This window comes from Gobio gobio, assembly GCF_949357685.1.
Source record: "Gobio gobio genome assembly, chromosome: 2".
NCBI lineage: Eukaryota > Metazoa > Chordata > Actinopteri > Cypriniformes > Gobionidae > Gobio > Gobio gobio.
The window spans coordinates 59,147,905-59,172,100 of record NC_137098.1 but is presented as its reverse complement, the minus strand read 5'-3'; the positions used below and the strand labels follow the sequence as shown (position 1 = coordinate 59,172,100).

Here is a 24,196-nt window from a genome sequence, read left to right as displayed (position 1 = left end):
CATTGCTGCCAATGGAGGCCTTTCTGAGCCATCGGATTTTAACAAAAATATCTTCATTTGTGTTCCAAAGATGAACGGAGGTCTTACGGGTGTCGAACGACATGAGGGTGAGTAATTAATGACAGAATTTTCATTTTTAGGTGAACTAACCCTTTAAGTTGCTTGACATAAAGCAGTGACTTGACTTGCTTGATTATCACAAATTGATTATTGCTTGAGACTTGAAGGTTAAGACTTGAGACTTACTTGTGACTTGCACATGTATGACTTACTCCCACCTCTGCATATATCAGTGACGTGCGGTGGTGTTTTAAAATGATGAGGTAAAGTCCTCAAAGCTCATGTTCTATGTATTTTTGTAAATGTATTCTCAAAGTATTTAAATTTAACAGTGCTTTCCATAGCCTATATTACATTTCTGTATGGGCGTAATTCATATAAATTTATTAATAGGCTATGCAAGTGCTGTGGTTTATTGGGGTCTAATGGTGATTAAACTGATAGGTTTAATGTGTTTTTATGGTGGCATTATAGGCATATTATATAAATGTAGTGATTGTTAACAAATGTTCAGAAATGGGTGTGCTACTGCTAATACACAGCACAAGCGTTTTCAATGAGATGTAGATTGTAATATCTCCATGCCTACATTGAAGTGAAGGAACATTTGTGGTGAGGTAAACATAACATACAAGTGAGCAATTCTTGTTACTTTTTTATTTTTCTCTTTATTTGGATAGGGACAGATAAACAGACAAAACTGAGACAACAGACATCCAATGCAAGTATTATAGTGCTTGAAGCTATTTGCACAACTAGGGCTTTTATAGACTACAATTGTATAGACTTCAACAACAACAACAACAACAACAACAACAGTTTGAAAAAATTGTAATAAAATGTTTGTTGCTGAATCAAGACAAAAGACATATTAAAACTTGCAGCAGATTTTAAATGCTCAGGTAGTGAATTCCAAAATGTTGCACGTTTCACCGAGAAGGCAGTCCTAGCAAAATATGTTTTACAGAATAACATTTTAGACTCTCTCAAAAAATTATATAACGGCTGAGGGACAAGACCATTTAAACATTTGAATACAAGCTTTACATAATGAAAACAAACAACATTAACAAAACATAGAATCTTATATTTACAATGATGATCTTATTTGCTTCTTATCCAACATTTTCAAGGCACGGTTATAAAGACATTCGATCTGATGAATTACAGACTTTAAGTTTAGTCTGAGACCAAATTGTTAATCCGTATGATGTAGGCTATGTGAAAATATCACTGAGTTTGAACATGATCAAAAGTTAAACAATTTCTTATCATAAAGACTGACCATCATCGTTTTGCATCTCTTTTTAACATGGCTATTAAAATGTAACTGAGAATATAAGTCTTGTACATTTACAATAAATCGTACATATAATTTATAATATCCCTGCAAGCCCATAAAAGATTTTGGCTAAACATTGTTTTACAAGACAATGTATATGTTGACAAGACTAAAATGAAAGATTAAAAAAAACAGTATTTTTAATGACCATACATTCAATAAAGCAATAGATTTCAATTGATTATTGATTTATAAAATAATTACTATCATATAGGCCAACATGAAGAAATGTAAAATGCAACATGAAGCACATTTATTTAAGACAGACAAAGTTGAGTTTATCCTCACAATTTTGGGGTCTCCAAATTTTCTTGTCTCTATCCAGAGCTCCACAGCGCAGATTTCTGGCAGGACACTGGAGTTCCCCCTCCGCAGACCAGGCTTTATATTGAAGATTATCACCACTGACCCAGAACCAATGACCAGCCGTAAAGCGCAGACCAGTCCACACATAAGCTGTCTGGGATGTTATGGTTTTCTCTATCGCCTCTGCCATAATCATCTGAGATCTTAGACTTGCCAGGTCATCGTAGTTGTGTCTGCAGTGGTCCAGGGCTTTATCCCACGTCTTGTTCAGTTGCACCAGAATGGGCTCAAAGACCTGCATACAGTAAAATGGTAGCAGCCAAGTGCATAAACCATTGTGCATTTTATCACTAGATTTTCTTACAAGTCCACACTTTTCAGTGTCACTGTTTGGTTCTCCATCGTCCCAGTAATCCATTATTTCATCCTCACCTCCAGACCAAATCCATTTATTGTTAGGACTTATGTGCAGTCCAGTCCAAAAATATGCATAATTGACTAACTCTGGTTTTCCAGAGAGCAGTTTTGCCTCTTCTTTATTGACGGTGGACAGGCCATCGTGGTATTCTCTGCAGTACGTCTGTGCATCTTTCCAGGTCTTTCGTTCATTCACAAAGAAGTGTTTTCTGTAGAGACTGAAGCTCAGTCCAAAGAGACTCAAAAACAGGAGCACACTGACGGCAGCCTTCATTTCTATACAGATGATCTCAGTGCAGCCTTTGTGTGTGCTCCGTGATAAAGGGCTATCTTTTTATTTCTGTGAGAGGCAATCAAAAAAATTTTTTAAAGGCACAGACCAACCAGACGGTCAAGCTCTTTGGTAATTTGTGTAGCCAATATCCAAACCAAATGTGTTGAAATAAAGAGAACAAGTGTAGGAACACTTTAGTTTTCTGCTGGAAAAAAATGCAAATATGTCCCCATTTAGTGTTTTTATAGTGATTTGGTTGTCACACAAACACACACTCAAGCAGAGATACTAGTGTTTTTGTAGATTTTGGAGAATCACTTTCATGTTGACCCTTCATTCCTCTACAGACACACTGAAGAGCGAGTCGACATTGGCTAGTGATTTTTTTTATTTTACTCACAATACCTTTTTAGATGTAATGCAAAATGAAAAACATATGCATTTCAGACACTATTAAAGACAACTAAGCATTGTAAGACGGGAGAAACTGGAAGAACTTGAAAAGAGGACTGACTACTCTCTGAGAAAACTAAGGGAATTAACATTTAGCATCCCCATCCAAGACACAATCAGTCGATCACACCTCAGTATTGTCTTCACCCCCTCTTCCCCCAACTCTCCTCCTCACGTGTTGAGATGGCCTGAAGTTCACCCAAAATCTATGGGTTAATGCGAACAAGTACTATACAGTATTATACATGTTTGGTATCATTTGAAACATCTCAGTGCAACTGGTACAATGGTCTCATCCCACAGTAAGGTGTAAACTATACCCAGGTCTGGAGACAGAGTAATGCAAATTCCCATTGCTAGCCCATGTTTCCATTTGAAAGAGGTTTCTGTTTTGGTCTGTATTTAAAGGGATGTTGCAGGAGGCTCAGCGTGCGATTTGTAGTCGGATCAGCCCATAATGCTGAGGGTCTCCTGGATCTTCTTTAGAATTGGTTTTGTAATTGGCATGATACATTTACCTGGCAATAATAAATTATTACATTTGATTTAATTCAGATTTGCTCTGTAATTGACTCAAGTAGACGTTGTATCCATTGTTACGGTGAATCTGTCATGTTAGTAATTAGACTAAAGTCCAGTTTTGAGTGGAGAATAGGAGCACGCCAACTGAGATTTTAGAGCTGCGGCTAACGCGGCATTAGTTCAGGTGTCTAGTTATGACCCTGTGAAGGCTAATAAAGGGAATTTCCGTAAAGGGCAACAGAATGTTGACAAACCAACAGAAATAGGGTGAGCCTCTGTTTAATGTAAAGTTATTCTAGCTAAGTGTACAGGAGAAATCATGTCATGATCATACCAAAACTATTTAGAGAAAGTATTGGTCGGCTTATGTTAAGTAGTGGTCATGACCTCTAGAGATAACGTTGCTTTATTCAACTGTACACAGATCTATGGGGACTAAATAAAATACTTTTAGAGTGAGTGAGCATGGGAGAAACGGTCTAAATAGTATAGTCAATTACCTCTGTCTAAATGACTAAGACTGGCGAATTTGTGATCGTGGCCGCATAAGAATTAACGGCCGTTGCGACGACCCTGTGAGACTTTGGCACCCGAACAATAAGAGTTAATTAGAATGAATCAGATGTCCGGATAGATTATCTTATAAATGATAAGTAATGAATTGGCATTATAACCTAAATTCCAGATCGTGATAAAATGGAGTCAGATAAAAAATTTATTGGAATTAAATTACTTTGCACACCCTGAAAAGACTGAACACACAGAAACCTTCACCCGCGTGTCAGAAGCCGCCGTTGGGCTGATTGGGTGGGCCCTACAGCATAAATAAATAAGAACAAATAATCAAACTACAAGCAATAGCACAAATAAACACAAAATAACAAAGTACAAATTAAATAAACAGCGCTTTTCAGGTTTTTCAGGTAGATCTAACAGTAGATAGATACAGTTTAGGTACAGAAATTGAATAAAGTAATCAAATATAAAATAACACTGCGTATAGTCTTCACTGAATGTATACATTAAATATACACTGTTTGATTCTCCATTTTCCCAACTGACAATTGTTGCCTCCTCACCCCCTTTGTGAACGCTTAGCATTAATGCCATGTTCGGAGGGCGAAGCTTTTAGTAAAATGTTTTGTCACAACTTGTCCGCGCAGGCCAATCTGCTGATCCATTCAAGCAAATACAAAACTAACAAACGCTGTGGCATCCTCATAAACAACACTTTTGAATCTGGGTTATGAAGCCCAAATCTACAAAATCTACGATTCATCTATGCTCCGATTCAGAGAAAAAGAAATTTAAATTTAATAACTCAAATTTAAATTTTATAATATTGATTAAAAAGTAATCAAGATTCAGTTTTCTTAGTTGGGCAGAATATTTATCTGCATCTGCGGTAGACTTTGCTGTCCAATAAATCACAGGAGCTGAGAAGATTCAAGAAGAGGGAAATTGGACTCTGCCATAATCATCTGAGATCTTAGACTCGCCAGATCAGTGTATTTTTGAAAACCCAGCTTTATCCTGACCTCACTTTTTTTTTAGACCCAATTCTTAAAGAAATACAAAATGCCAAGTCAACATTTGGTAACACTTCAGTATGGGGAACAGATATTCACTATTAACTACGATTTTTGCCTCAATAAAATCCTAATTTATTGCTTATTAATAGTTAGTAAGGTCGTTTTTGTAGCGTTTAAGTTTAGGTATAGGGTAGGATAAGGGATGTAGAATAAGGCTATGGAGAATAAGGCATTTATATGTGCTTTATTAGAACTAATAAGCAGCCAATATACTAGTAATATGAATGCTAATAAACAATTAGTTAATAGTGAGAATTGGACCCTAAAATAAAGTGTTACCCCATCTTTTTGTCTGCAATGCAGCATACTTGAGTCCCGAGCTGTCTGAAGAAGGCCTTATTTATAAAACATTGATCAGTGTGCATATGCTAAAATCAATGCCAATGTCTTGATGTGATGTGAAAAAAGGCTGTACATTAGGAAGTGAGTCAACCTGATGTTTGTTAGTCTTGTGTTTCTTGAATGCAACAGCAGATTTGCCTGCATAAGGCAGTGTAGTCTCAGACTCAGGCGTCAAGCCCACGGACCGTTGGCTGAACGTCTGATGCATATGGCACACTTATCTGGAAACACTTCAGGAGTTTCGAAGTCCTCATGTGACTGGTTGAATTATCTACAAGATTTCCGCGAGACGTGTGTGTTGCGTTCTTTAACGGTCCTCCTGGAAACAAATGTTGTGACTCCACATTTCCTTGTGAAAGAAGAACGCTGTTGTGTTTATAACTGTGACAATGAGCGCTTACCAGGGTTAACTAAATGCTGGATTTTTTAAAAGTATGTTCGCGTCTCCATTGTTGCAGTAAACTTGCACAATGTTCTTGAATTAATAATTTATAAATGCACAGTCTGTTCTTGCAGGGACATCGACTTTACATTTTCACGCCCCTAAACATGACGCGCAACACAACAAACTGTCATTGGTTGCGTTACATATCAGTTAGATGTCCTCTGGGCGGTCCTTGACCAATGAAAGCTGCGATATTGACTCTGCCATCAGTCTGAAGGTCTGTCTACGTGAGATTTGTTAAAATTTGTTATTCAAATACTAAAAGCCTCACACCAGACCTGTTCTCACTCCCAAGGCGCCAAAATCTGAAGAATGGTCAAGTGCCTTCCCAATGAAGTGCGTCACAATGAAGACACTAAAGGTACCCCTAGGCGTCACTATTACTCCATTGATTTCAGTTGTTTTCATTTCACACCATGACATCATGACTTTGCGTAAACATACACGCCACTTTCTAAAGCCAAATGGAGTGTTATCTGTACGCATTTTGAACTATCCACGTGTATGTCTACGCCGTGTGATTCCGCGTGTATGTAAATGGATTTATAAACATACTAAATTATGCTTTTTTGAAAATGTAAAAATGCAGAATGTTTCTTGTGATGGGTAGGTTTAGTGGCAGGGGCAGTGTGTGTGTGTATATGTGTGTTTGTGTGTGTGATGGGTAGGTTTAGGGGTAGGGGCAGTATAGGGGGATAGAATGAAACGGCGTTGATAAACACGCTAAAAAGCGATTATGCGTCTTGATAGCCAAAATCGCATAGCGAATTGCCGTGTCATACATACGCTATTTCATGAGATCAGTCTGCATTTCACTATGAAAGCTGACGTAAAGTTTCTTCAGGCGGCAATTTTTGAAATTTTAATGTGTGCATGATCTTTGACGGATGGAGACGATGATCGCTTTTCTTCACACAAATCAATCGTTTGGCCTTGGAACACTTGGAATATTTGTACTTTCTGAGTAAATTGTGGCTGCAGTCGTATCTGCCTGTTATATCTTGTGTTTTATATCATATAATACACAAATGGGTAGGTTTAGGGATTGGATGGGGTTGGGTTAAATGTTCAAACGTGTCTAAATGGCGTAAATAAAATACAATTATACTGGCTGATTAAATTGAGAATCACACTCATAATAGCAAAATCATAACCCAATATAATTTCATCATGACGATAACGTTCCCATGACCGACGCGCCAGTGTATGACACCAAAGGTTTCTCATTGAAATCAATGGAGCACCTGCGTGTCAAAAAATGACGCCAAGGGGTACCTTTAGCGTCTTCATTGTGACGCAGAAGGCACGTGACCATGATTCAGATTTGGACACCTTGGGAGTCAGAACAGGTTGGGAAATTTGGCTGATCTGTGATGCGATCATGGGCAGCAACGCAAAGTTGATTCTGTGCTAATTTGATCTAATATTTGATGTTTAAAAAAAACATCAATTACGTAAGAATATATAAAAGTATGCTATTTGGGGTAAAAGTCAAAATATTTAACATGATAATAAATAGCCAGATGATTTTTCCACTTTCCACAGTTTCAGATGGTATCATATATTATGATGGGTGTCCAACTTCAACATCAATTAATCAAATTATTAACCAATCATATAATAAAATATTTTCAAAGCTTTCAGAATCTTTTTAAAATAACTTTGTTTTCTTCATTTTTTTAAGTATGTTATATTTTAAAATATATTCATTAAATTAATATATTAATGACAGTATATTTATAGAACAAAAATGAATTCCTTTATCAAAATAAACAGAAAATAGTACAAACTTTGTTAATATGATTGTTTTGAACAAGTATTAACTTAGACATTATAAAAACAGTATTTTAGCTAAAGTTTTTGTATAAATAATGTGTGCCTTTTGCCCTGTGCACTCAAAAAAATGAACTTTCACTGTTGTTAGTTGCACTCAAATAATCCTTGTTCACATTACTTAAAAAACTCATGTAACTATACGAAACTTAAATGTACTGAGTTGCTTCTATTTAAAATGAGTATTGTCAGCTTTACTTAATAAGTGTTTGTTTGGTAAACTTAACATTGGCAAAACTGGGCAGTGGATCTGTAGTTCCCAGCATGCTTTGCAAGAGACTGCGTTAGGAGAGTAAATGTATGATTAAAGTGTTATTTTATGTGTTTTTCAGTAGAGAGTTAGTTTATGCTAGTTTTATGTTCAGTTATGTTGGACATTTAGGAGTTTCTGTCATTTTGTGGTTACCATTATGCAGAAGAGTGGTGCCTGTTTTTAGGCTGTGGGCACTCATATACATTGGATGGAATTTCTGCCCTCAATTAAATTAAGTTTGTCCAATGAGTTATTTTTGCATTTTGTGTGCTTGTTGTTATTTAATAGTTTACCACTTACAATTTGTAGAGCAAATAGTTAATTTAATAAAGTAAATTAAATTGAAACGTGTTCACCTAACATAATAAACTTTTATAAATTTAACATAACATTATTAAGTAAACTGCACATATAAATATTATGTAAAAGTGACAAATTCAAATGGTTTGTATTTACTCAAAGACATTTTGTCAGCTTTACTTGAATTTCTTTTGTTCATAAAACTAAATTGTTATTTGTAAAAATAGTTAATATAGTTGCATGGAACCACTTGACGCTGCTTTTTTGAGTAAATTCAACAAGTCATATTTATAAGATTTTTAAACAAAATAAACCACTTTTATGATTTATTTTTACATAAAATATTTTGCTCCATCAATGTTCAATACCAACATATACACTCACCTAAAGGGTTATTAGGAACACCTGTTCAATTTCTCATTAATGCAATTATCTAATCAATCAATCAATCAATCAATCAATCAATCAATCAATCAATCAATCAATCAATCAATCAATCAATCAATCAATCAATCAATCAATCAATCACATGGCAGTTGCTTCAATGCATTTAGGGGTGTGGTCCTGGTCAAGACAATCTCCTGAACTCTAAACTGAATGTCTGAATGGGAAAGAAAGGTGATTTAAGCAATTTTGAGCGTGGCATGGTTGTTGGTGCCAGACGGGCCAGTCTGAGTATTTCACAATCTGCTCAGTTACTGGGATTTTTACGCACAACCATTTCTAGGGTTTGCATAGAATGGTGTGAAAAGGGAAAAACATCCAGTATGCGGCAGTCCTGTGGGCGAAAATGCCTTGTTGATGCTAGAGGTCAGAGGAGAATGGGCCGACTGATTCAAGCTGATAGAAGAGCAACTTTGACTGAAATAACCACTCGTTACAACCGAGGTATGCAGCAAAGCATTTGTGAAGCCACAACACGCACAACCTTGAGGCGGATGGGCTACAACAGCAGAAGACCCCACCGGGTACCACTCATCTCCACTACAAATAGGAAAAAGAGGCTACAATTTGCGCAAGCTCACCAAAATTGGACAGTTGAAGACTGGAAAAATGTTGCCTGGTCTGATGAGTCTCGATTTCTGTTGAGACATTCAGATGGTAGAGTCAGAATTTGGCATAAACAGAATGAGATCATGGATCCATCATTCCTTGTTACCACTGTGCAGGCTGGTGGTGGTGGTGGTGTAATGGTGTGGGGGATGTTTTCTTGGCACACTTTAGGCCCCTTAGTGCCAATTGGGCATCGTTTAAATGCCACGGCCTACCTGAGCATTGTTTCTGACCATGTCCATCCCTTTATGACCACCATGTCCCCATCCTCTGATGGCTACTTCCAGCAGGATAATGCCCAATGTCACAAAGCTCGAATCATTTCAAATTGGTTTCTTGAACATGACAATGAGTTCACTGTACTAAAATGGCCCCCACAGTCACCAGATCTCAACCCAATAGAGCATCTTTGGGATGTGGTGGAACGGGAGCTTCGTGCCCTGGATGTGCATCCCACAAATCTCCATCAACTGCAAGATGCCATCCTATCAATATGGGCCAACATTTCTAAAGAAGGCTTTCAGCACCTTGTTGAATCAATGCCACGTAGAATTAAGGCAGTTCTGAAGGCGAAAGGGGGTCAAACACAGCATTAGTTTGGTGTTCCTAATAATCCTTTAGGTGAGTGTATTTGTTTTCTGCATTCATACACTACATGGGAGTAGTGAAAAGGAAAAGCACATTTTTCTTAAGGTGTGCCTTTAGCCCCTTTGTATGTTATTAGGCGTGGGTGTTTGTAGCCTCACCACAATGTTAAAACCAAACTGCCTTTCACTGCTCTTCAGATGAAAGGTGATAAGGTGGTCTATATAAGAGGCCCTGCTCAAAGCCTCAGAGCTCAGATCATGTGCTCTAGTGAGATGCTCTTCATACTCAACATGAGTAAGTTCATTTCCTCTCGAATTTATTGTCAATAATTGAGCATATTTATTTGAACACTCATGGTTTTTCCACTACCGGCTGTAGTAAAATGTGACTCAAGCTTTTATAATATATAAGAACATAATGACTTCTTTCTCAACAGAGATCAACAGAACATTATCAATGAGTAACCAAACCAATTGTGTATTAATACTTCTTTTAAAAGGTTAACCCTGTGGAGTTATAAAATGTTACTCAAGCTTTTGTGATATACAAGAAGATAATGACTTCATTCTTAGTATTGAAAGATCAAAAGGACCCTTACATTATCAATGTATACGGAGTAACCAAAACAATTGTGTATATCATATCATCTTGTAAAAGGTAAGACTACTGCAGTGATTACTACTAAAATTGTGTTTAAAGCTGTTTTTTTTTATTAAACTTGTGAAAAGAAAAGAGCCTCATGTACTGTAGATCCGATAATATGACCATGCAACACACATTAAGTACTTTGCACATTAGTTATATATATATTTTTTTAAGTGATTTTTATTTTCAATAATTGCATATGTTCAATAATAATGAAATTCAGCATTGTTTTAAGATTCAGCTTTTGGTCATTATTTGTTTCCTGTACATTATTGATATGCTAGCCTTTTTTTTCACCATTTTCCTGACCAAAATATTTCTCCCATGTTTTAGAAAGTCAAGGTCAAAACTGGTCTTATCATGTGGTGTTTGTCTTCAATACTCTCATTTTGCTCTTGAGTGGAATAATCAACATATTTCTATGTAAAAGACTGAGAAGAACGAGTGAAATGCATGCAGGTACAATTCAACGTTATAATGACGTTTAAATGTTGTCTTTTTGGAAAAATAATTCCCATTATTTTTGTTTTGCTTCTTTATTTTAAGCAAGTTTCAATATGTTTCAGAAGTTTCTGAACCCTCTCCAGACACACCAGCCTCTGATGCCGGTTCTTCTCTTGTAAGTCAGAAGTTTTATGACGGTACACATTAAGGCTTTGGGCGGATACTTGATCCGAAGCATTGCATTCACAGTATACATTTTATGAGTTCATGCATTCTCTAGCAATTGAACCCACGACTGCCATCGCTATGAAGCGTTTGAGCTACAGAATGAAGTTGCTGTGCTACAATGCGTTCCCTTTCTCCCCCCTCAGAATCGAGTTTCATCGAGTCTAAACCTGAACTACACAACTCTGCAATTTCCTGAAGACGACACAAGTCGAGAGAACTCGACGATTGAGCGAAGAAAGACCAGAAGGAATCCAATCTACACCAGCATTAAATGTCAAGTGTCAAACATCACTGAAGAAAGCTGAGCCATTTCTTGCCCTTCTCGTTTTGTTTTTTAAGTGATGAATGCGGCACAGTTGTTAAAAATGTGCAAAGGGGTTAAAGCATTATTTTTAATAACTACAGATTTAAAGAAATAAAAATATCTCAAAATCATCTTATCATTATTATATTAATTACTACAAAAATATTTTTTAATGAGTGAAAATAATGACAAAACCTTATTATGCAAGTTAACTGTAAAAACGATGATCAATAAGTTGTGACAACATATGTTTTTACATTTCTTTAACTCATCAAAATATTTTTTCAGTTAAGGTTCAAATTATTATTTTAAGTCAGATTAATTCAATTTAAGTTGCATTGACTTAAACATTCAAGTTGATTATACTTAAAGCTACACTGTGTAACTTTTTTAGTTTATTCTTGGCTAAAAACACTTAGTTATTTCAAAAATATATGTGCTCATTAATGTATATTTACTTCTTTCAAGTAATAAAGTATTCTCGTAAGTTTATAATATGCCATTGAAAATACATACGGTAAGGGGTTCGAATGCGGGTCGCCATGTTGTCCCTCCATCTTGAAAGTACATTAGCCAAAGAGGGACATACCCGTAAATTCAAGCTTCGCCTTTCGCATTTTAACACTCGATGGCACCGTGTCGAATGTGGACGAGGTCAAACTGGAAGCCATGTTAATCTTGGACCAAATCGGCCACCGTAGGAGTTGAAACGAAATCGGAATTGAGAGGAACAGAAACTAAAATTCACTGGTCATATACATTTTCACCACTAGATGGGGGAAAATATCACACAGTGTAGCTTTAAAAATTAAAGGCAGCAACTTTTTTTTCAGTGTTGTTATAAAATCAGTTGTTGGAGCTGCTGAGTCTGGATAGACACTTCTTTACCCCTGCAATATATATATTTTCTTACTTTCAGTATCATGTTTAACATTATTATTAAATACATTTGTACAGTTTCCAGCCCTGATCAATATTTCATAAAATGGAGGTTAACAAGATTATGCTGCAGATTGTAATTCGGGCACTTGAAAATGTTTGTATTTTTGTGATGACATAAATAAATGTAGTGATCATCATTCAAACAGGAAAACAAGAGGTTATATAAAGGCCAGACATTCTGGAATTAAAGTGACTGGACAACTGAATAATGATACTTTGCATTACATATACGTTCTTAATTTCAAACTTAAAAAAGGCCACCTTGTTTTCCATCCTGTCTCTGAAACCACATAGTGTGTCTGTCTTAGTATTTGGTTCTTGTGGGCAAGTACAAGGGTCTCTACAGCTCAATGGATATTTATGCATTTTTGCCTCTGACCCCATTACAACAAGACACAGAAGAAAGCAAACAAATAATACTGGTTAACTTATCATTATCATTATTATTTATGTTCTGAAGCTTTCAGATTTGACATATTGTAATAATGTAAGCCCTTTGAATTGTACTTATTTTGTTGCTTTTGATTTGTATATACCGCAAAGCAACTCCTGTATATTTGGTGCAACACTATGATTAACCACTAGATGGCAGTTAACACTGCGGTGTGTTGAGTGAGTCAATTATCTCAAATTCAGACGAGAAGAAGTCAGCAGAACATGCACGCTCGAGGTTACAAACTGATCTTTTACGTTTCTTCATTTAGGTGTGTATATTCTTTTATTAAGAATGTTATTAATCGTTCAGGTTGCCAATTCATCCTGGTACTGAGGGGAAAAACGGACAATGCTTTTCTTTTACGAGGACTTTCTTTTGCTTGTTTATGCATTACTTTCTATTAATTGACATTCATCTTTCTTCATACGTGTCACAAAATCCAATCAGAGTTATAGCCTATGTGTATTTTTGTATGATCAGAAAGTCAAATTGATATAGAGTTAATTAATTTGCGTATGATGATATTTTAACAGTTTTCGGTTGAATGATTGTATCATCCATGAGTATATAAATGCAAACGAGTAAGAAAAGATATTGTACAATATTTAAATTGTTGCATATTTAAATACGTTATGTGTTGAAGCGTGCTTGCATTCTGTAATCACGTGCTGCATCAACATCTGTATACTCAAATTTTGTGCAGCTGATAGAAAATGTTGGGGTTAAAGATTTAAAATGAACTTACAAAATAACTCTTACAAAATGTAATTTTCTTGGATTGGTCTTAGATCTTCAACTTAAATGTGCTAAACATAATGACAAATTAAAGCAATACGGTTTTAAAATAATCAGAATACCAAGGCAGCCCTGCTGTACATGCATGCTATGGTTTTTTCCACATATTTCATACTTGCATGACAGTTTGGTCACAACACATTGGTTCACTCAATAAAATCAAGCAATAAAAAAATATGGATAAAAAGCCAATCCTCCATCATCACTGATATATCTTTAAGAAATATAATTTACTAAGCTTTGAAAGTTTTAGTGATTTATGTTTTATAAATTACATTTTCAAATGTATTCATAATTTAGCACCTGAGCCACTTATTAAATTTAGTAAAATACAGAACAGCAAAAGAGTTACTAGAAGCGCTTCAAATTATAAGTGCATAATACCAGACTGCAGGACAAGCGTCGCTCAGACATTTCTGTCGAGCTGTAAGCTTTGGAATTCATTACCATCTGACATTAAGACTATATCTGACTTAAAAAAAAAAAACTTCTAGGCTTAAAGGGTTAGTTCACCCAAAAATGAAAATTCTGTCATTAATTACTCACCCTCATGTCGTTCGACACCCGTAAGACCTCCGTTCATCTTCGGAACACAAATGAAGATATTTTTGTTGAAAGCTGATGGCTGAGAAAGGCTTCAGTTAGGCCTCCATTGGCATTCAGTACATTTACACTCCCAAGACCCATAAAAGGCACTTAAAACGTCGTTACAAAGTCCATCTCACCACAGTGACGACAATAGTTTGTGTGCTCAATTTTTTTTTAAATAACACCTTTATCCAACTTGTTCTTGTCTTCCGTGTATGCCTCCACGACGCATGCGCGAGAATATGACGCAGATCCGGCGTTCGGACACATGACCCAGAAGCGATTTGTTTACAAGCAGAGGAAGACGCGCGTATCTAAGCTGTTGAATTCTACATTGATCGTGCTTTAGGTCTCCGCGTAGTGCTCAAAATGGGAGCAAGTGTGCATTTCATGGATTCCCGAACCCCAGCGCTACGTCATATTCTCGCGCATGCGTCGTGGAGGCACACACGGAAGACAAGAAGAGGTTGAATAAAGTCGTTATTTAGATTTTTTTGGCGCACAAAAACTATTGTCGTCGCTTCGTCAAATTATTGTAGAGCCACTGTGGTGAGATGGACTTTGTAACGACGTTTTAAGTGCCTTTTAAGGTTCTTGGGAGTGTAAATGTACTGAATGCCAATGGAGGCCTATCTGAAGCCTTTCTCAGCCATCAGCTTTCAACAAAAATATCTTAATTTGTGTTCCGAAGGTGAACGGAGGTCTGACGGGTGTCGAACGACATGAGGGTGAGTAATTAATGACAGAATTTTCATTTTTGGGTGAACTAACCCTTTAAGTTGTGACTAAAGACAAACCAAGTGTTTTTGTGTGAGTGAATGTGTGAGTGGGTGTGTGAGTGGGTGTATGTTTGAAGAAATGTGAATGTTTTACACTTGCATGTGTGATTTTTATAATGTATTTAGAAAAGCCCAACCAGTTGAAAAGTAGCATTAGCTATTAGGGCTGCACAATATATCGAAAATTTTCTATTGACTGATCACATAATTTTTTTAGTTGGCCAAATTAAATTTCTGTGAATTAAATTGCATCAATTCACAGAAATTCAATTTGGCCAACTGAAAAATTTAGATGTGATCAGTCACTAGAAAATGTTCAATGGAGACCTGAAATTTTTTACAGTGCAATATGCAAATATGTTCCCACTGCGGGAACGTGACCATTGCGATGTCGCGGTTGAGACTCAGTGATCTCCGTGAGGAGAGAGAGTCCCCTCTGCCACACCTCAATCTACCGTCTCCGAGAGAGGTGGTACTTTGGCTGGTGGCCAGGGTGACCTGAGGGCGGTGCCGTGGTTATTAAAGACCCCGACGATCATTCCTCGGGCCACGCCCCCCTCTCGCACATCGGTTCCCGCGAGTGTTGGACTGAAACAGCGGCCTGTCTCTGACGCCTCGTTCGTTTCGTTCACACTCCAGATAGCAGTGAGATGTCGATCGCCGCATCCCAAGGTGGGCTGGAGTCCTTTGGGGATGACGATTAGGTTGTGCTCCGCCTCCGGGTGTATCAGCGCTGCCTGATCCGACCTAAAGTTGACAGCCATGTTATCTCGGGCAGCCGCGAGTCTCGCGCTGGTGTGGAACTCCGCCCAGTCGCGAGTGCTCGTGGTTGCGCGATTGGTTTTTTGGGGCGGCACCCGACAGCTGTTGGGCCCCGCCCCCAATGCCTTTCGCTCCTGAGGTGCATGAGGAGATCACGCGGCCCCGGAAGTCCCCGTGCCTGCCGCGACCGTTTGGTGGCCTCCTCCGCCTTCTCTGTCCTTGATGGGGCCGCAGCCTAAGGGTACACTGGGGCCCCCTCCCCCCACTGTTGAACTCTCTGTTGTGCACTACGGTGTCCACAGAGGGTTTTGACGTGGCGTGGCGTGGTGTGGCTGTCCTAAGCACCCTCCCAAAGCCTGTGGGCTCGTCTACTTCGGTGGCGTGGTCCTGCAGAGCTACGGGCAGGCCGCCGCCCCTTTGCACATGCACAAGGGTGGAGCCGACCCAGGGCTCTTCAATGAGCTGCGTGCCGCAACTGATCCCGCCCCCTGGGCGGAGAAGGTGGCCACACGGGTCGGGTGATGTCCACAGCTGTGGTCCGGGAGAACACCTGGCCTTACCTGATGATGTGGAGGACGTTGAGCGGGCCCACCTCCTCAACTCGCCCATATCCCAGGCTGGCCTCTTCGGCGGTGCGGCTGGGAACTGCGCCCAACGGTTCTCGGCAGCCCGAAAGCAGATTCCCAGGGGATGGTAGCAGTGCCTCTCCTTCCCCCGGTGGAGGGCCGGGGGAAAATCCTTCTGCTGCTGGCCCCCGGGCTAGCAGCGCTTGGGAAGACTTCATGTCCCTGTCTCTGAGGACCCAGAGACCGGTGATGGCAGTGTGCGCCGCCTCTAGGCCGCACCGCTCTCGTCCCTCTCTCTCGCCAGCCTCCTCTCTGAGCAGACCCCAGTGGAACGTGCGTCCTTCCCTGGTCTCCTCTGTCAGGACGCAGCCGTTAACTGTGCCCCCATACCGGGACACCCAAGCGCCTCCCACGTCCGGGCCGGTAACGCTGCCCCACCCTGGGTACGTCTGTGGTCCGAATGACCCCGCTGGTGCAGTTCCTGGAAGCCTGGCTTCAGCTTCCAGGACTGTCCCGCTGGGTCGCGAAGACTGCCAGGCGTGGCTACGCGATTCAGTTCGCGCAGGCTCCTCCCCGCTTCCGGGGAGTCCGCTGCACTATGGTCGGGGCCATTGCCCGTCATGCGTGCGGAGATTGCCACCCTACTGGCGAAGGGTGTGATCAAGCCTGTCCCTCCAGCCGAGATGAACTCCGGGTTCTACAGCCCTTACTTCATTGTACCCAAAAAAAATCGGTGGGTTATGACCGATCCTGGACCTGCGGATCTTGAACTGTTACCTTCACAGGCTTCCGTTCAAGATGTTGATAGCGGAACGCCTTTTCGAATGCGTTCGTCCGGACGATTGGTTTGCAGCGATCGACCTGAAGGACGCCTACTTCCATGTCTCCTCCTACCTCGACACAGACCGTTCCTACGGTTTACTTTCGAGGGGCGGGCATATCATTACGCGATCCTCCCATTCGGGCTATCTCTGTCCCCTCGCGTCTTTACGAAGATTGTCGAGGCAGCCCTTGCACCTCTCCGGCAGCACGGGGTTCGCATCCTGAACTACCTTGACGACTGGCTCATAATGAGTCACTCTCGAGAGCAGGTTTGCGGACACAGAGATCTAGTGCTCCATCACTTAGCCCGTCTGGGAGAAGAGCAAACTTTGCCCCGTGCAGAGGATCTCTTTTCTCTGTATGGATATCGACTCGGTCGCCATGTGTCTCTGCTGACTTGCCTCCGTCAAATCGGGAGCAAGAGTGCGGTTCCACTGAAACCGTTTGGTATCTGCAGCCGCGGTGACGTCGCTCGGATTGCTACATATGAGACCGCTTCAGCACTGGCTACGAACAACAAAGGCAGTTGAAAAATATACAAAAGCAGAGTAAAAATACTCCACTTCTGTCTGCCTCTGTTTTTATATCATTTAATATAGTTAATAAATAGCACACGAAGAGTGCAGTTTTTCAGCTGGTGTCAGCATAACAAATGTGATATTGATTTTATACAAGTTTGCTAAACAAGAAGTTAATATTAAGTGACTTTACATTTCATGCCTTTTTTGCTCTATTTCGCCAACGAAAAGAGTTCAAAACAAAGCCACAGCTGTAATTGTGTCTCTGAGAAACACACAAAGGTGCATAGCCTAACTAAATCGTCTGTAACGTTACTTGGTTATGATAGCTGTCCACTTGGACATAGCCTATCCTTTCGTGGTCTGAAATAGCGTCGGGATCTGGTAATGCCTCAGCATTTCTTAACATAATCAGCGGAGTCTGCGCTACCTAGGCTTCCAAAGTAATTGATGCTAGTGATTTCCCCACTGACACACCTATTTAGCTGTCACACGTCTCATGTGTTGTACAGTATGTTACTCGGCATAACACCTGTTAGCGGTTTTGCCCCCTGAATGCGTGCGCATCCCAGTACTGTCTATTAGCGAGTAACCGTTTCCTCTCTTAGGAAAAAAATCCAGTGATTGCTGTTGCGCAAATACAAGATATTCTAGCATTGTTAACTTTACATCGCAGCCTGTTCATTATCGAAATAAAATACAGTCAACCAAACATATAGAAATTTACACTGCTCAATTTAAATAGTCTGTAGTACAATCTGTGCAGTTTAGCGTGACCACTGACTGACCACCACCTCACTTTAGTGTATTAGTTGTGAAAGATGATTTAAATCGTTAATGCAAGTGAAGTACAAAGCCTAGTTTACATAATACATAAGTTTAGCATCTAAATACGTTGCTAATATGGAAACATTTGGATTAGTGCCGAATGAGAAGGGAGGCTTCAGCTTCGCTTTAAATGAATTTCTATAGCCTGAATACTGTTAACTTTAGAAGATTTGGTGTGGATTGAGGGGAACAGTGTTTATAATGTTTGTAAACATTTGCTTTATTTAAGGTATTTTACATTATATCTGAATGTAATAATCAAAATGCGACATAGGCCTAGCCAAGGCTACAGCTTTTTTTCCTCTCAAAAAGCAATTTTATAGGCAATGGGAGTAGGCCCAGTATATTTTTTTTTACCATGGAGCAAACACCTTAAAATACTTTAATTTCTATCTTTAGACTTGCTCCGTTTTTCCTTTTGTTTACTACATTTGGACAAAATCTTGTTGTAAAAGATGCAGCAAACTAGACTTTTTTTTTTTTGAGTAGGCCTAAAGAAAACTCTGTAGTAGTATTAGTATTATTATTATTATTATTATTAAAGTACAGGCAAAAAGGTAAAAAAAAATACATAAAAGATAACGTTATTAACCGGTATTTAAAAAAAAAATCAAACCGGTTTAGGACCGGTAATAATACAGAAGGATCGCATGAACAGAAACGTTAAAATACTGATTCTGCTCGGAGTGAACCGATTGTTTTGGGGGGTTTTTAAGCCCTGCAGCCCTGTTTTATGGTTTCAGCCCAATTTTACAGCAGGGCCTGCGCTCTCTCTTTTGTTTGGTAAAAACTACACTGTTTTGAAATATTTGATGATGCACACAATATACTAGCAAGCAGACTTGACCAGACTATATTCCTAATGAGCTAAATTGCACAAGCATTTCCCATAAAGAACATTCTGTATACACACACAACAGGAGAGCTCAGCTCCCAATAGCAGTACACATACACACGTGCGCGCAAACACACACGCACAAGTATACATATGTGTGACGTCCTCGAAGCTTATGTTCTAAATATATTCTCAAAATGTATTTAAATAAATGTAACAGTGCTTTCCATAGCCTATATTACATTTCTGTATGGGTGTAATTAATATTAATTTATTCATAGGCTATGTGAGTGCTGTGGTTTATTGGGTTATGTTTAATGTGTTTTAATGGAAATATTATATTCATATCATATAAATGTAGTGACTGTTAACAAATGTTCAGAAATAGGTGTGCTAATACACTGCACAAGTGTTTTCAATGAGATGTAGATTGTAATATCTCCATGCCTACATTTAAGTGGAGGAACATTTGTGGTGAGGTTAACATAACATACAAGTGAGCAATTCTTGTTATAGCACATTAACTTGTATTACTTTTTTTATATTTCTCTTTATTTGGATAGGGGCAGATAAACAGACACAACTGAGACAACAGATAATGCAAGTTATAGTGTATTATAGTGCTTGTAGCTATTTGCACAACTAGGGCTTTTATAGACTACAATTGTATAGACTTCAACAACAGTTTTTTTTATTTATTATAATAATAAAAAAAGTTTGTTGCTGAATTAACCAAGACTAAAGACATATTAAAACTTACAGCAAATTTGAAATGCTCAGGGAGTGAATTCCAAAATTTTGCACGTTTCACTGAGAAGGCAGTAATGAAGATTACATAATGAAAACAAACAACATTAGCAAAACATAGAATCTTGTATTTACAATGATGATCTTATTTGCTTCTTATCCAACATTTTCAAGGCACGGTTATAAAGACATTCGATCTGATGAATTACAGACTTTAAGTTTAGTCTGAGACCAAATTGTTAATCCGTATGTTGTAGGCTATGTGAAAATATCACTGAGTTTGAACATGATCAAAAGTTAAACAATTTCTTATCATAAAGACTGACCATCATCGTTTTGCATATCTTTTTAAAATGGCTATTAAAATGTAACTGAGAATATAAGTCTTGTATATTTACAATAAATCATACATATAATTTATAATATCCCTGCAAGCCCAAAAAAGATTTTGGCTTAACATTGTTTTACAAGACAATGTATGTTGACAAGAATAAAATGAAACATTAAAAAAAACTGTATTTTTAATGACCATACATGCATACCGCAAAGCAATAAAAGAATCAGTATCATATAGGGCAACATGAAGAAATGTATGATGCAACATGAAACACATTTATTTATTTAAGACAGACAAAGTTGAGTTTATCCTCACAATTTTGGGGTCTCCAAATTTTCTTGTCTCTATCCAGAGCTCCACAGCGCAGATTTCTGGCAGGACACTGGAGTTCCCCCTCCGCAGACCAGGCTTTGTATTGAAGATTATCACCACTGACCCAGACCCATTGACCAGCCGTAAAGCGCAGACCAGTCCACACATAAGCTGTCTGGGATGTTATGGTTTTCTCTATCGCATCTGCCATAATCATCTGAGATCTTAGACTTGCCAGGTCATCGTAGTTGTGTCTGCAGTGGTCCAGGGCTTTATCCCACGTCTTGTTCAGTTGCACCAGAATGGGCTCAAAGACCTGCATACAGTAAAATGGTAGCAGCCAAGTGCATAAACCATTGTGCATTTTCTGACTAGGTTTTCTTACAAGTCCACACTTTTCAGTGTCACTGTTTGGTTCTCCATTGTCCCAATAATCAATTTTTGCTTCTTCACCTCCAGACCAAATCCATTTATCTTTAGGACTTATGTGCAGTCCAGTCCAAAAATATTCATAATTGGCTAACTCTGGTTTTCCAGAGAGCAGTTTTGCCTCTTCTTTATTGATGGTGGACAGGCCATCGTGGTTTTCTCTGCAGTACGTCTGTGCATCTTTCCAGGTCTTTGGTTCATTCACAAATAAGTGTTTTCTGTAGAGACTGAAGCTCAGTCCAAAGAGACTCAAAAACAGGAGCACACTGACGGCAGCCTTCATTTCTATACAGATGATCTCAGTGCAGCCTTTGTGTGTGCTCCGTGATAAAGGGCTATCTTTTTATTTCTGTGAGGCAATAAAAAAAATTGAAAGGCACTGACCAACCAGACGGTCAGGCTCTTTGGTAATTTGTGTAGACAATATCGAAACCAAATGTGTTGAAATAAACAAAACATGCAAGTGTAGGAACACTTTAGATTTGGGGGGGATGCAAATATGTCCCCATTTAGTGTTTTTATAGTGATTTGGTTGTAACACAAACAAACACTTAAGCAGAGATACTAGTGTTTTTGTAGATTTTTGAGAATCACTTTCATGTTGACCCTTCATTCCTCTACAGACACACTGAAGAGCAAGTCGACATTGGTTTATTTTTTATTTTACTCACCAGACTTTTTAGATGTAATACAAATGAAAAACATATGCATTTCAGACACTATTAAAGACAAGTAAGAATTGTAAGAACTTGAAAAGAGGACTGACTACTCTCTGAGAAAACTAAGAGAATTAACATTTAGCATCCCCATCCAAGACACTATCAGTCGATCACACCTCAGTATTGTCTCATTCCCGTCACCCCCTCTGAGGTTCACCCAAAATCTATGGGTTAATGCGAACAACAAGTTCTATACAGTATTATACATGTTTGGTATCATTTGAAACATCTCAGTGCAACTGGTTCAATGGTCTCATCCCCACAAAGGTTTTAAGAGTTTAGGGATATTTTGGTTACTGTGGTGTAATGTCCTCAAAAAGGTGTAAACTACCCAGGTCTGGAGACTCAGAGTAATGCAAATTCCCCTTGCTAGCCCATGTTTCCATTTGAAAGAGGTTTCTGTTTTGGTCTGTATAAGGGATGTTGCAGGAGGCTCAGGGAGCAATTTGTAGTCGGATCAGCCCATAATGCTGAGGGTCTCCTGGATCTTCTTTAGAATTGATTATGTAATTGGCAGATACATTTACCTGGCAATAATAAATTATTACATTTGATTTAATTTTGACTTGCTCTGTAATTGACTTAAGTAGATTACGTTGTATCCATTGTTACCGCAAATCTGTCATGTTAGTAATTAGGCTAAAGTCCAGTTTTGAGTGGAGAATAGGAGCACGCCAACTGAGATTTTAGAGCTGCGGCTAACGCGCCATAGTTCAGGTGTCTAGTTATGACCCTGTGAAGGCTAATAAAGGGAATTTCCGTAAAGGGCAACAGAATGTTGACAAACCAACGTAAATAGGGTGAGCCTCTGTTTAATGTAAAGTTACTCTAGCTAAGTGTACAGGAGAAATCATGTCATGATCATCCCAAGACTATTATTTAGAGAAAGTATTGGTCGGCTTATGTTTAGTGGTCATGACCTCTAGAGATAACGTTGCTTTATTCAAGTGTACACAGATCTATGGGGACTAAATAAAATACTTTTAGAGTGAGTGAGCATGGGAGCAACTGTCTAAGTAGTAGGGATGCAACAATACAGTTAGTCCACGGTTCAATACATACCTCGGTTTTTAACCACGGTTTTCGGTTTGGTTCGGTTCTGATGGCTTGTCACATCAGTTTTTTGCTATTCTATTTTAAGCGACAGGAACAGCAAGAGGTTAAGGAGAAAAAATACTATTACTTTCTTTATTTTACTTAAAATAATTGAAAACCCTTACTTAAACTTAAAACTTTACTTTAAAAAAACCCTAGGCCTACAGCCATTTACATTCAAACAAGTCAAGCCAAGCATGAGATTACATACAATTGGTAATTAACTGGTTAACCGTCAACCAACAAGAATTTTAACCAATTAATCGTTTGGTTGAAAAAAAAACGGTAACACTTTATTTTGATAGTCCACTTTAGACATTCTACTAACTATAAGTAACTTTACAATTACATGTCAACTAACTGTCATTAGAGTATTTGAAGACTGTCTGATTATATTTACTAAAACTTTATTTTTTTGGTCCCCCAACAGACATTCTACTGACTATAAGTAACTTGGCAACTACAATTCAACTTATTCTACTAACCCGAACCCTAACACCTAACCATAACCTACCAGTCTACTGACAGTCAACTAATACTCTAATGACAGTTAGTTGACATGTAGTTGCAAAGTTACTTATAGTTAGTAGAATGTTTAAAGTGGACTATCAAAATAAAGTGTAACCAAAAAACCCCCCAGATAAGTCACATTTTATTGCATTCAAAAATAATACCGGTAAATAAAGCAAAATGTTATAAATGTACTACAAGCATTATAAACACTACAAACGTAGCTATAGGTTATTTTAGTTCCCCTCACTCCACAACAAATTGTAATGAGTAGGAATATGGTGTGGCCCCTTTAAGAGCTGCGCGCTCCCTGTTGAACTGTCTGTGCCTCGAGCAGGGGCGCCACTAGCAATTTTGGGCCCTCTGAAAGCATATGATGTTGGGCCCCTACCGTACCAACCTAGCTATCCAAAATCTTTGTCTGCAATTTAAAGCAGCACTAGGTAACTTTTCAACCTTTATAATATATTTTCAAACCTCTTGTGATGATACATCGATTTACAATAGGTTGAATGACACGTCTGCCATAGCCTGACGGGGTCTGTATCGTTTTTAATCGTACTTTTAAACTTCGGGTTTCGGGTAGTAACCCGAGAAAAAAAAGAACTACAAAATTCGACTGCTTTACGGCATATACGTCACTTCCACCACCACCCCCACTTCCTTAAATTCGGACGTGCGAGAAAAACTATCATTTGTTTGCCGAATGTTATAGTCATGGCCGAAGCAGCACAGAAAAATAAGAAAGCAAAGGTTTTGTCGGAGGAAAGCAAAA

General features: G+C 38.6%; 1 long non-coding RNA gene across 1 annotated transcript; it reads left to right on the top strand.

Moving 5' to 3' along the window:
• The first annotated feature begins 9,975 nt into the window (after positions 1-9,975).
• LOC307142500 lies at positions 9,976-13,739 on the top strand. The gene is made up of 5 exons (XR_013818484.1): positions 9,976-10,074; positions 10,280-10,437; positions 10,759-10,884; positions 10,992-11,044; positions 11,241-13,739. It is a non-coding gene; the product is annotated as an uncharacterized lncRNA (long non-coding RNA).
• The last annotated feature ends 10,457 nt before the right edge of the window (positions 13,740-24,196 follow it).